The 10312-nt window shown below is 51.1% G+C and overlaps 1 protein-coding gene across 3 annotated transcripts in view; it reads right to left on the reverse strand.

The window, feature by feature from the left end:
- Positions 1 to 9977, reverse strand: part of IP6K3 (inositol hexakisphosphate kinase 3) — a 43852-nt gene extending 33875 nt beyond the window's left edge. The window contains exons 1-2 of one of the 3 annotated variants that reach the window (XM_043533375.1): positions 8956 to 9977; positions 8654 to 8777 (exon numbers count right to left, since the gene is read on the reverse strand). The gene's annotated coding sequence lies outside the window, so the exon portion shown is untranslated. Of the gene's footprint in view, positions 1 to 4388; positions 4558 to 8653; positions 8847 to 8955 lie in introns of those variants that run through there. The other 2 variants (XM_037884752.2, XM_043533376.1) reach the window with 2 other exon arrangements.
- Between the last annotated feature and the right edge of the window lie 335 nt (positions 9978 to 10312).

Consider the following 10312-nt stretch of genomic DNA (forward strand, 5'->3'; position numbering starts at 1 on the left):
AGGAGCGCACCCTAAAGGTACAATCGACACAGCAGCAGGGCGGTGTTCAGGCAGACGTACACACACCAGCTCTCCTCAAACTAGCCTCCAAGAACAGTAGAGCGAAAGCTTGGGCTAGCTGCCCAGTACCTACTGATGGGGCGGTACTTAGGCAGTGGCTATTTTTAGACCCTATCTGGCCTCTGCCACAAGCAGGGGATGGTGCAGAGCCATTCCACCAGCCAGGGAAGCCCCCTCCATCCAAGGGCTGGACCCACAATCGCAGTGACAAGCAGAGCTGGACGAGCAATTTCCGATGAAATGATTTTGGGGGGTCAGAAAATGCCGGTTTTGCAGAGCGTAAAAGGTCAAAAGAATGCGAAGGAGTCAAAAGCTGAACACACCGTCGCCAAGTTATCGAAGCGAGACGTTCCGATTAACCTGATCCAAATGCTTTTCTTCAGATTACCGCATCCTGGAGAGCTGAGATTTGGGCTTTTTGTCCGGATTTGGGATGGAGACAATTTTTTTCATCTTGAAAATTCTCTCGGGATGGGAAAACTGGTTCCCTGCTCAGCTCTAGTGACAAATCAGCCCTTGTGTGCAGAAGGCTCTGATTTACAAGGGAGGATTAATGTGCTTCTATATCATGTTTTGATTTGTCCTTTCCCTCCCCAATTAAAAAGCTTCCTGTTTTAAGGGGGAGGTGGTTTCAGGACTGCACTGGTCGGGTGTCTCTCTCGGGGAGGGGGGGTAACGCACCTTGGTTGCAATGCAATCGGCTCTGACTGCAGCTTCTAGCGCTGCAATGAGAAAAGGGGCTGCCAGAGGTTACATCAATATTGTGCTTGGATTAAAGAAACTAGGAGATGGATCCACCTCTCGTCTAAGTTCACTGAAGCCAATAGGGAAAAACCAGACCCTGCAAGGCAGGGAAAGAAAAATCACAGACGTGTCCTTGGAATTAATCTCTCTCCACTCACTTTACTAAGTTTGTCCTACAACAAATCCTCGTCCCCTCTGGGAACTGGAGGAGCAAGAATTTACGAGTTTAATTTATCTGGAGCCCTCATCTCCCCTGCCCCCTGAGCAACAGATGGAGAAAGGAGAGGCTTGTTCTCCCTGGCCCGAGTCCCTGATTGCTCCCAGGTGCAGAGGAAAGTTATTTAGGGCAGGTGACAGCCGTGTGAGCGACAAGAGTTGCAGCTGGTCACACATGAAAGCGTGCTCTGCCCCATGCTAGGTTGTCAGACAAGGACTCTGCAGAACAAGCACTGGGGATGTATATGTGACAGTGGCCAAGAACACACAGGAGGGGTAAAGATACAGAGACCCCAGGTGCGGCCAGAGAATGTGCCTTTAAAATACAGGTGGGTGAATGCCCATAATGTACCAGAAGGCTCTGCTAGATCCATCATTAATGGGATTCAGCGCTAAACAAACCAGTCATTCCTTAAACTGATGGGAAACCGACAGCACGGTCAAGATACTACTCCGAAGGACTCTCCTGTTCTACTGGAGACTGATCCTGTGAGGCGCTGAGGGGGCTTGACAGGATCAGGCCCCTATTTGCCAGATACAGCAAAGGAGGAAAGAAATATATGGGCTAAGGTCTGGGTCACCATGGCCACCCTGCTACTTGTAACTCAGTTGAGCTAGCAGGGACATGCCTCCTTGAGCTGGAAATCACACCGCCAGCTCCATGTCATGGCCACCCCCTGAGTGGCTCTGTTCCCCTCACGTGGGGATCACAGCACTGCCCTGCCTCACAGGGATGTTCTGAGCCCAAAAGCATTAAAGACTGTGAGGGGCTCAGATATCATCGGGAACGGGGGCCAGATAAGTCCCTGAGAGAGACAGAATCCTGGCTCTTCTCTACCGTGAAAGGCCACACAGATGGCCATTGTATATCAGTATTATCTGTATTATAACACCCTGGCCTTAAACAAGTCAAGCATCTTTTCATTAAAGGGAGGTCAAACAGACCGGGGCCAACACTTCAGCCCCATCGCTGCCTGAAGCTCTGCTCCGACGTCCGAAACAGCCGGTCTGCAATTCACAGGTGCTGAGCACCCACTGAGGTAGGTGCTAACCGTGGGTGCTCAGCGCCCCGGGCTCATAAATTGCCATTTTGCCAGGCTCGTCATGAGAGCCCCTCCTCGTGCTTTTCAGCTACTGCGCACTCAGTCCCTCTGGGGGGATTTACACCATCGCAGGAGACGCAGCGGGCCCAGTGCTCTGTCCTGTGTTGTGCGTCGGCTTTCCCCGAGAAACAGCTGGTCTCCCTGAGACTAAACAGGCTGGGATTAGATCTCAGCCTCCTGCTTCACCACGGGCACCTCAGCCGCAGAGGGCAGGAGGGAGTCAGCCCATGCTCAGTGGAGCCTGTATCTCCCCATTCTTGCTAGGAAAGGTTGCTCCAGTGCTTCTCTTCTTGCACTCTCTCTTCTCTCTCTTGCACTTCTCTTCTTGCACTTCTCCCTTTGTGAGAGGCAGGGTGTGCGGCATGACAGATCAGGCGGAGGAGCGGAACATACACGGAGCAGAGGGTGGAGCGGGATCCATTGGATCAGCAGAGGCAAAAGCCAGCAGCAGGGGTGTCTTACTCTGGTGGTCTCCCGCGGATGGGGCCAGGGCCACAACGGGGGGGGGGGGGGGGGGGGGGCGGGGTTCTTGCTGTCGCAGCTGTCCAGATCTCGGGCACCCCCAGAGGGCCAAAAGAGGCTGTGGTCGGCCAGTGAGTGCAGCAGGGAACATCAGTGAGCGGGGAGGATGGCATCATTGCTGGGGCTGTGAATTTAGAGGTGTCCCCCACCCAGAGCTGGGGGCAGGCTGCTGGCCCTGGGGAACCACCCAAAAGAAGCTCTCAGCTAGAGACTTATTAGGGCAGTGGTTTTCAAACTGTTTTTTTGGAAACCCAGTTGAAGAAAATTGTTGATGCCTGCAACCCAATGGAGCTGGGGACGAGGAGTTTAGGGTGTGGCAGGGGCTCAGGGCTGGGACAGAGGACTGGGGTGCGGGGGTGAGGGCTGAGGGGTGGGGTCAGGAATGAGGGGTCCAGGTATGGGAGGGGGCTCTGGGCTGGGGGTTGGGGTGTGGAAGGGAGTCAGGGCTTTGGGCTGGGGGTGCAGGCTCTGGGGTGGGGCCACGGATGAGGGTGGCTCTCGTCTGCAGGCACCATCCCCCCAGATGGTGCTCGGGGTGAGGGCAGCGCGCGGAGCCCCGTGGCCCCCCTGCCTAGGAGCTGGACCTGCTGCTGGCTGCTTCCGGGGCACAGCATGGTGTCGGAACAGGTTGGGACTAGCCTGCCTTAGCCGGGCAGCATCGCCGATGGGACTTTTAAACAGCCCAGTCAGTGGTGCTGACCAAAGCTGCCGCGATCCAGCACCTTCCATTCTGCAACCCAGTTCTGGTCGCGACCCATAGTTTGAAAACCACTGTATTGGAGGATGCTGTATCTCGGGTCTACTCCCTTGGGACCCTCGTGGACTGCAGGTGAGTGCCCTGAGTGGCTGTGGGACATGACATAGGGCTCCCTCACTCTCTCCTGGTGAAGCTTTGCACGAGATAGTGGGGTGAGAGCTTTCCAACGGCTTGTCAACACAACTGCTGTGCTTAATGCGGGTTTGCGAAGGAGCAGCTTGCTTGGGGGCTAGCTGGGCTTGGTGAAACACGACAACCCTGGCATGTTGCACCAGTGAGGACACAGTAACTCAAGCACAGCTCTGCAGTGTGGCAGCTCACACCTGGGTGCAGATCACCCCATCTAATTCTGCAGTGAAGACGGGCCCTCTGAGGCTGGGAGCCTCCCGCTCAGCAGAACCCTGACCCTTCCACAGGCCACAAGGAGATTATATTTATACCCGCTCCTGTATTTTCCACTCCATGCATCTGATGAAGTGGGTTCTAGCCCATGAAAGCTTATGCCCAAATAAATTTGTTAGTCTCTAAGGTGCCACAAGGACTCCTCGTGTTTTTGCTGATACAGACTAACATGGCTACCACTCTGAAACCTGCCTGTACTTAGTGACACAGGAGGAAGTTAATTGCAGCAAGGAGCTGACCAGCGGGCCCTAGCCAGGCTCATTATTATGATTCTGGGATGTAACGTACCAAAATTAATACCAGAGGTTCAGTTTCACCCCATGTAATGATCTCATCAGAGCCTCCTCCATCTCATCAGCCCACCTGCCTGTAATTATAGATTAACTTGACAGCCCATCCCTTCCTATCATATCTCCTCCCCGCCCCGGGGAAAACAGGCACACATCTGGTGGAAAGGTCAAGAGCTAACTTTCATTCTCTTGCCTCTGTGGAGTCAGCCGCACGCCACGGGCTGCAAAATAACTGCACTCCCAGCAAGTTATAAATTACAGCAGTAAAAGCCGGCTTCTTTCAGTCAATCTCACCTAAGCCAGTAAAGGAGACGATGAGCTTTTATGCTCAGACAGCGAGAGTGCCATTAGCTCTTTGTTACAGACAGTCAGCATCCTGGAAAGGCGCCTGCAATGGGCTCATTCTATCTCCGCCATCACAGCACAGATGAAAAAGCATAATTCTTCTTTTGCTTTGTCTGAGGAAGGAGGGAAAAAAACTAATCTCATTTTTCCCCCCGTGAGGAACCGTCTGGTCACTTTAGTGCTTGAGCAAACAAGATTGTGTCTTAAAGTCCCTTCTTTTTGTGATAACCGGTTGTTCTGAAAGCCCCCAGAGAAGCAGCAAAGACAGATACATGGAATAGAAGTAGATACTAGATGCCCTGGCTGTACAGTCCATTTTCAGAGACAACCCAGCATTCAGCTAGAGCAGGTGGACCTTGTTGCCAAATTTACCAGAGCTCAGGGTAAGATTTTCAAGTGCTGGGCACCCACCACTGGGGATGGATTTTCAAAAGACCTCAGCCCCCAATGTGCATACCCTCTTTGAATATCTGGCCTGGTTTGTGAGTGCTATGCCCTATTGAAAATCCTGGCCTATAATTTTAGCCCCCAAGAGAGACAGAGACAATACAAATCAGAGGGACAGTTTGGCCAGCATCACCGGAGATTCCTTACCCCAAGCCTCCTCCCCGAATCTACATTTCTGCATCTGTTCTCCCCAAAAATCTGCCAGCTTTTCAATAACACAGGTAAGTAATTCAACTTTAAAGTTAACAGCCCATGGAGGTGAGAAGGGGTCTCCCTTCTCCCAGGGCTATCATCTCAGCCTGTCTCTGCAAGGTCCTATGATCAGGGCCTCAGTCTACAGACCTGGGGGAAACCTTTAAACCCCCAATACTTGGGGTCTTCTGTGCCTGCTGTTCCCAGACAGTGGCTTGTGGAGCGATAGCTGGTCTCCGATACTGAAATTAGATCACGCGTGGTTCTTCTATCTGAGCCCCTCACAGTCTTTAATGCTTTTGGGCTCAGAACATCCCTGTGAGGCAGGGCAGTGCTGTGATCCCCATGTGAGGGGAACAGAGCCACTCAGGGGGTGGCCATGACATGGAGCTGGCGGTGTGATTTCCAGCTCAAGGAGGCATGTCCCTGCTAGCTCAACTGAGTTACAAGCAGCAGGGTGGCCATGGTGGCCAACTGCCTCCTGTACATACCTATGGTCTCAGACAGGATCAGCTAGCCCCTCGCTGCTTGCAGTGCCATGCCTACCCACTATCGTTAGCGTGCTAGCTCAATCAGAGAGAGTGCAGATCTGTCTCCTCCAGCAGGGAATCGCACCCTTCCAGCCCAATGTAGACATACCATAAACGTCTCTCCCAAGGCCACAGGGGCAGTCTGTGGCAGAGCAAGGAATTGAACTCAGGTTTCTGGTTAGTGCCCTAGCCACTAGACCATACTTCCTCAGTGGTAAATGCAAAGAGATTGGTTATTGAGGCTGCTGGACTCAGGCAGACCTGTGGTTCCCTCTGGATCACGCTCACGCGTGGTTCTTCGGCATTCCTGAGCTTATGCCCAGCTGTTAAACTGGCATTGGGTCTATTCACAAGGGGGTCTTTCAGTTGGGCAGAAGTGCCAATCCTGCATGGGTCATGACGAGAAGCTACATCTGTGCTCGGTGTGTCAGCAATGGCTGCCATGCTTTAGGGCCTTTTTTTCTAATCTGCTCAAGTCCTGGGGATTCTCTGCGGTGAAGAACCAAGCTGAGCCGCTAATGCTCCGAGTCAGAAAGCAGAGCCGGGGTTGTGGACTAATCCCAATGGGCAAGTTAAAGGTCTGGGGAAGAGCTTGGTATTTGCTTTGCACCAGGGGAGATGTGCTTGGGGCATGGGAGCTGAAGAGGCTGCTAAGGACCTTTCTGGTTCCCCTTACATGAGTGACAGGGCAGTGACTCGGCCCTTGGGCTGTCCCTAAACCATCCCAGAATTAGGGAATTGCTACAGAAGCTTCTTTGTGGGTGTGCACCATCAGGACAAGTCGGCCACGGAAAGGCCATGAGTACCCTATGGTTCAGCCAAAGTACATTTATTCTCCCAGGGCCCAATCCTGCTCCCATCCAAGTCAAGGGTGCAGAATCAGGAACAGGCTCCTAGGGCAGTAGCTGACTTGCCAGCGTCTAGACTTGGATCCGCTCTTTAAAGTCTCTTCAAGTCCAGCCGTAAACTTCCTGCACCCCACCAAAACCTCCCTGCTCTAAGAGTCCAGCTTTGTCTGGGGGAGATAAAATACACAAGCAGACACACTGCTACTCATCAAGTCGCCGCGCCCAGAATGGCTCCCAAGGACCCCGTGGGAGAAGAGCACCCTCCCAAATGTCGCCTCTTATACAGCCCAGGCCGTAACTCCGCCCTCAGCAAGCAGCCAAGAAGCTCACTCAACCCGAGTGCCTGACAGACTGCTCGCTCTCTGCCCGCAGATTGCTCGCTGCAGGAGTTCTTCACGTTATTGGAGAGAGCACATCCATCAGCTACGCATTCATCTCAGGCCATTTGCTACCATCACACTGTTCACTCTGCTTGGGTGTTATATCCCTTCCCCACAGCCCCACCGTACCTCTGTCTTGTCTATCCAGATCGTAAGCTCTTAGGGGCAGGGACCATATTCTATTCTGTGTATGTACAGCACCTAGCACCATGGGGCCCCTCTCAGTTGGCTCTTAGGCACTATGGTAATAAACAGGATTATTATTAACAACACTGTCACCTGGTTTGTGGGTGCAGAGCTCCCAACCTCCTCTAAGAAACCACAACAGATGGAGGTCGGGGGAAATTCTTGGACACCGGACTTTGCTTATTTGCTGTGAGCTGGGAATTTGTATCTGTATTGGTAGGAGAACTGTGGGCTGCCTCCCATCAAGAGGCTAATAACCTTGGGCAACACAAATATAACGGCCCAAAGCACAACCCCAAGAAGCAAGCTGGGGAAACTTTTGAAGGCTTTTGGGTAATACAGAGCAGGCTCCATCATATCTATCATTTATTATCGTTAACTAAACTTCCATCCACCCTGCAACTTCATCCCTAGGCAGCAGCTGAGAAGGGAACTGGGGGAGGTTAGTGGTGCCAAAGTGTTGGACTTCGGCACCTAAAGTAGCAGTTAAGCACCCCAGGTCCTCCTGTGAATTTCACTTGGTACCCACGGAAAAACAAGAGTTTAAAGCTTCCTCTGAAACACCTGATATTAGCCATGGTGAGTGACCGGATACTGGACTGGACATGGGTAACTAACAGGTTTCAGAGTAACAGCCGTGTTAGTCTGTATTCGCAAAAAGAAAAGGAGTACTTGTGGCACCTTAGAGACCAACCAATTTATCTGAGCATAAGCTTTCGTGAGCTACAGCTCACTTCATCAGATGCACACTGTGGAAAGTGTCACAGTAACTAAGTTACTTATAGGAGCCCCATTACAGCAGGGCATCTCACAATCTTCCATGTGTTTGTTCTCCCACCATCCCCGTAAGCCAGGGCACGTTGCAAATAGGGAGCTGAGGCACAAAGCCACAATCGTATGCAGGCTCCTAACTGCCACTGAAATCAATGGACATGCAGAGTCTAAATACTTTTGCAGATCTGGCCCAGACAAAGTGATTTGCCCAAGGTCCCATAGGAAGTTGGTGGCAGAAAAGCCAACTCAACCCTACTCTCCCAAGGGCCAGGCTAATGACTTTACCACTGGAGCAGCCTTCCTCTCCACTACAGTAACTTCTACCTGCACAGGCAAAGCTGGAGAGATACTTCTCCGGTCACCCAGGGAAGCAGGAAAAATGGCATCAGAGTAAAAGATGATCAGATTCATCCCTTTCCACAGCAAGCACCACACTCAGAGCGGCCAGTTCTCACCAAGTATTTTTTTCATAAATCCCCTGCTCCAGGAGTTACACAAGACTCTCAGCTTTCATTTATTAATAAGGTAAGTTCTAGCTCTCATAGTTGCAGGAAAAAAAGCTTGAAAACACAGCCTGCGTGCACTCAAAAGGCTCTAGCACCAGAAGGCAAAGCAGAAAATCCCCAGATTTTAAAATCTGGGGTTTTTTTAAAGCCAAGTTTTTAAGGGACAGGCTTGAAGATTCTTGAACACTTGGGGTTAGCAATACTGCAGCCTCGTCAGGACACCAGGGCAGACTAGGTGTTCATCTAACGTTTGCTTGACCACTACCAATGCCAAGTGCCTCAGTGCTAGGTACTAAACCCCATGATAAGAGGAGGAAACAACAGCCAGAAGAGGAAAAACATAAAACTTACCAACTAAGAAAGCAGGAAAGTAGCAAGCAGCAGCCTCTGTAAAATGGCTCCTGAGGGCTGCAGCTGTGTGACTGGGCCACATTTAAAGGGCCAGCCCTAGAAAAGCCTGCTGAGAAAAAAGTTCCTTTCAGAAGGGATAAAAGAAAAGGAGTACTTGTGGCACCTTAGAGACTAACCAATTTATTTGAGCATAAGCTAGCTCATGAAAGCTTATGCTCAAATAAATTGGTTAGTCTCTAAGGTGCCACAAGTCCTCCTTTTCTTTTTGCGAATACAGACTAACACGGCTGTTACTCTGAAACCTGTCAGAAGGGATAGAGTTAGTAACAGCCTAGAAGCTGCTCTTTTGGAAAGGGGCCAGAGGGAGTGCATTTCTTCCTGACCCTTAGGACGGAGAGTGGAAAGGGTCTCAGGTGCATCCGCTCCTTACAATGCACTGAAATGTTCCACCTAAGGAGAGATCCGTCTGAGAGGTGAAATCAGTTGTAGCCATCCTCAGATACCCGTTTTTGGAACTAATTCATGAGAGAGAGTTGCGAAAGATAGTGATGGTTCCTCCCCGGTCTCTGCTAGCTAAGCTATCCCGTGGCCAGGGAGCGAATTTAACAGGCAAAGCAGAGGCAATGAGATTAGCTGGGCAGCGCTGCAAGGAATTTTCCACCTAGCAGGACATGAAGGCCGAAGACATTTACACCAGGGACTGTGGGTAGAGAAAAGGGTGGTGGTGGTGTGTGACAGAGAGGAAGGGAGGACTAATGGAGAATGGAGAATGTGCCTTTATGGGCTGAACTTCCCAGGCAGAGAGTCTGGCTGGGGTGCTTTGAAGCTTTTGTTATGCACAGCTAAACTTGGAACCAGACATAGACTACAGAAGAGCTCTTGCAATCACTGAGTGATCAGTGAACACCACAGGCATGAATAAGTGAAAGGAGAACATCAGGAAAAACTTCCTTTGATGAGACTGTGGGAACAGTCCCCCCAGAGATGAGGAAATGATGGGATGTCCATTGGCTTGAATCACTTCAAACACAACTGAAAATCACCCACAAATAGTTAAAGCGAAACTCAGACACCTCCCAAATAACCCCCATACCAGCTCCTCGCCATGAAAAGCTGTAAGGAATCTTTGTGGGATTAGGAACTTTAGAGAACTCAAAAGATCGAGGAGACACTCATGACAAAAGTGAGATTTTTTTTGTTTTCATGTGAGACAAGTCTGTCCCTAGGAGCTTGCAATGTAGCCAAAGGAAGATTATAGAATAGAAGATTCATAGAATATTAGAGTTGGAAGGGACCTCAGGAGGTCATCTAGTCCAACCCCCTGCTCAAAGCAGGACCAATCCCCAATTTTTGCTCCATTTCCCTAAATGGCCCCCTCAAGGATTGAACTCACAACCCTGGGTTTAGCAGGCCAACGCTCAAACCACTGAGCTATCCCTCCCCCCAGATGAGCTAGTCCCACTTTACAGATGGGGAAATGACGTAGAGGAAGGTGGAGTGAGATGCCCAAGGCTACACAGGAAGTCTGGGGCAGAGCAGGGAACTGACCCTAGGCCAATATATTAACCACAAGTCCAAGCCTCACCCCCCAGGAAGTCAGTATCAGTTGCGCCTATTTTACACAACAGGCAGAGAAGTGCAAGTGACCGGTCCAAGGCC

This window comes from Chelonia mydas, chromosome 21, assembly GCF_015237465.2.
Source record: "Chelonia mydas isolate rCheMyd1 chromosome 21, rCheMyd1.pri.v2, whole genome shotgun sequence".
Lineage (NCBI taxonomy): Eukaryota > Metazoa > Chordata > Testudines > Cheloniidae > Chelonia > Chelonia mydas.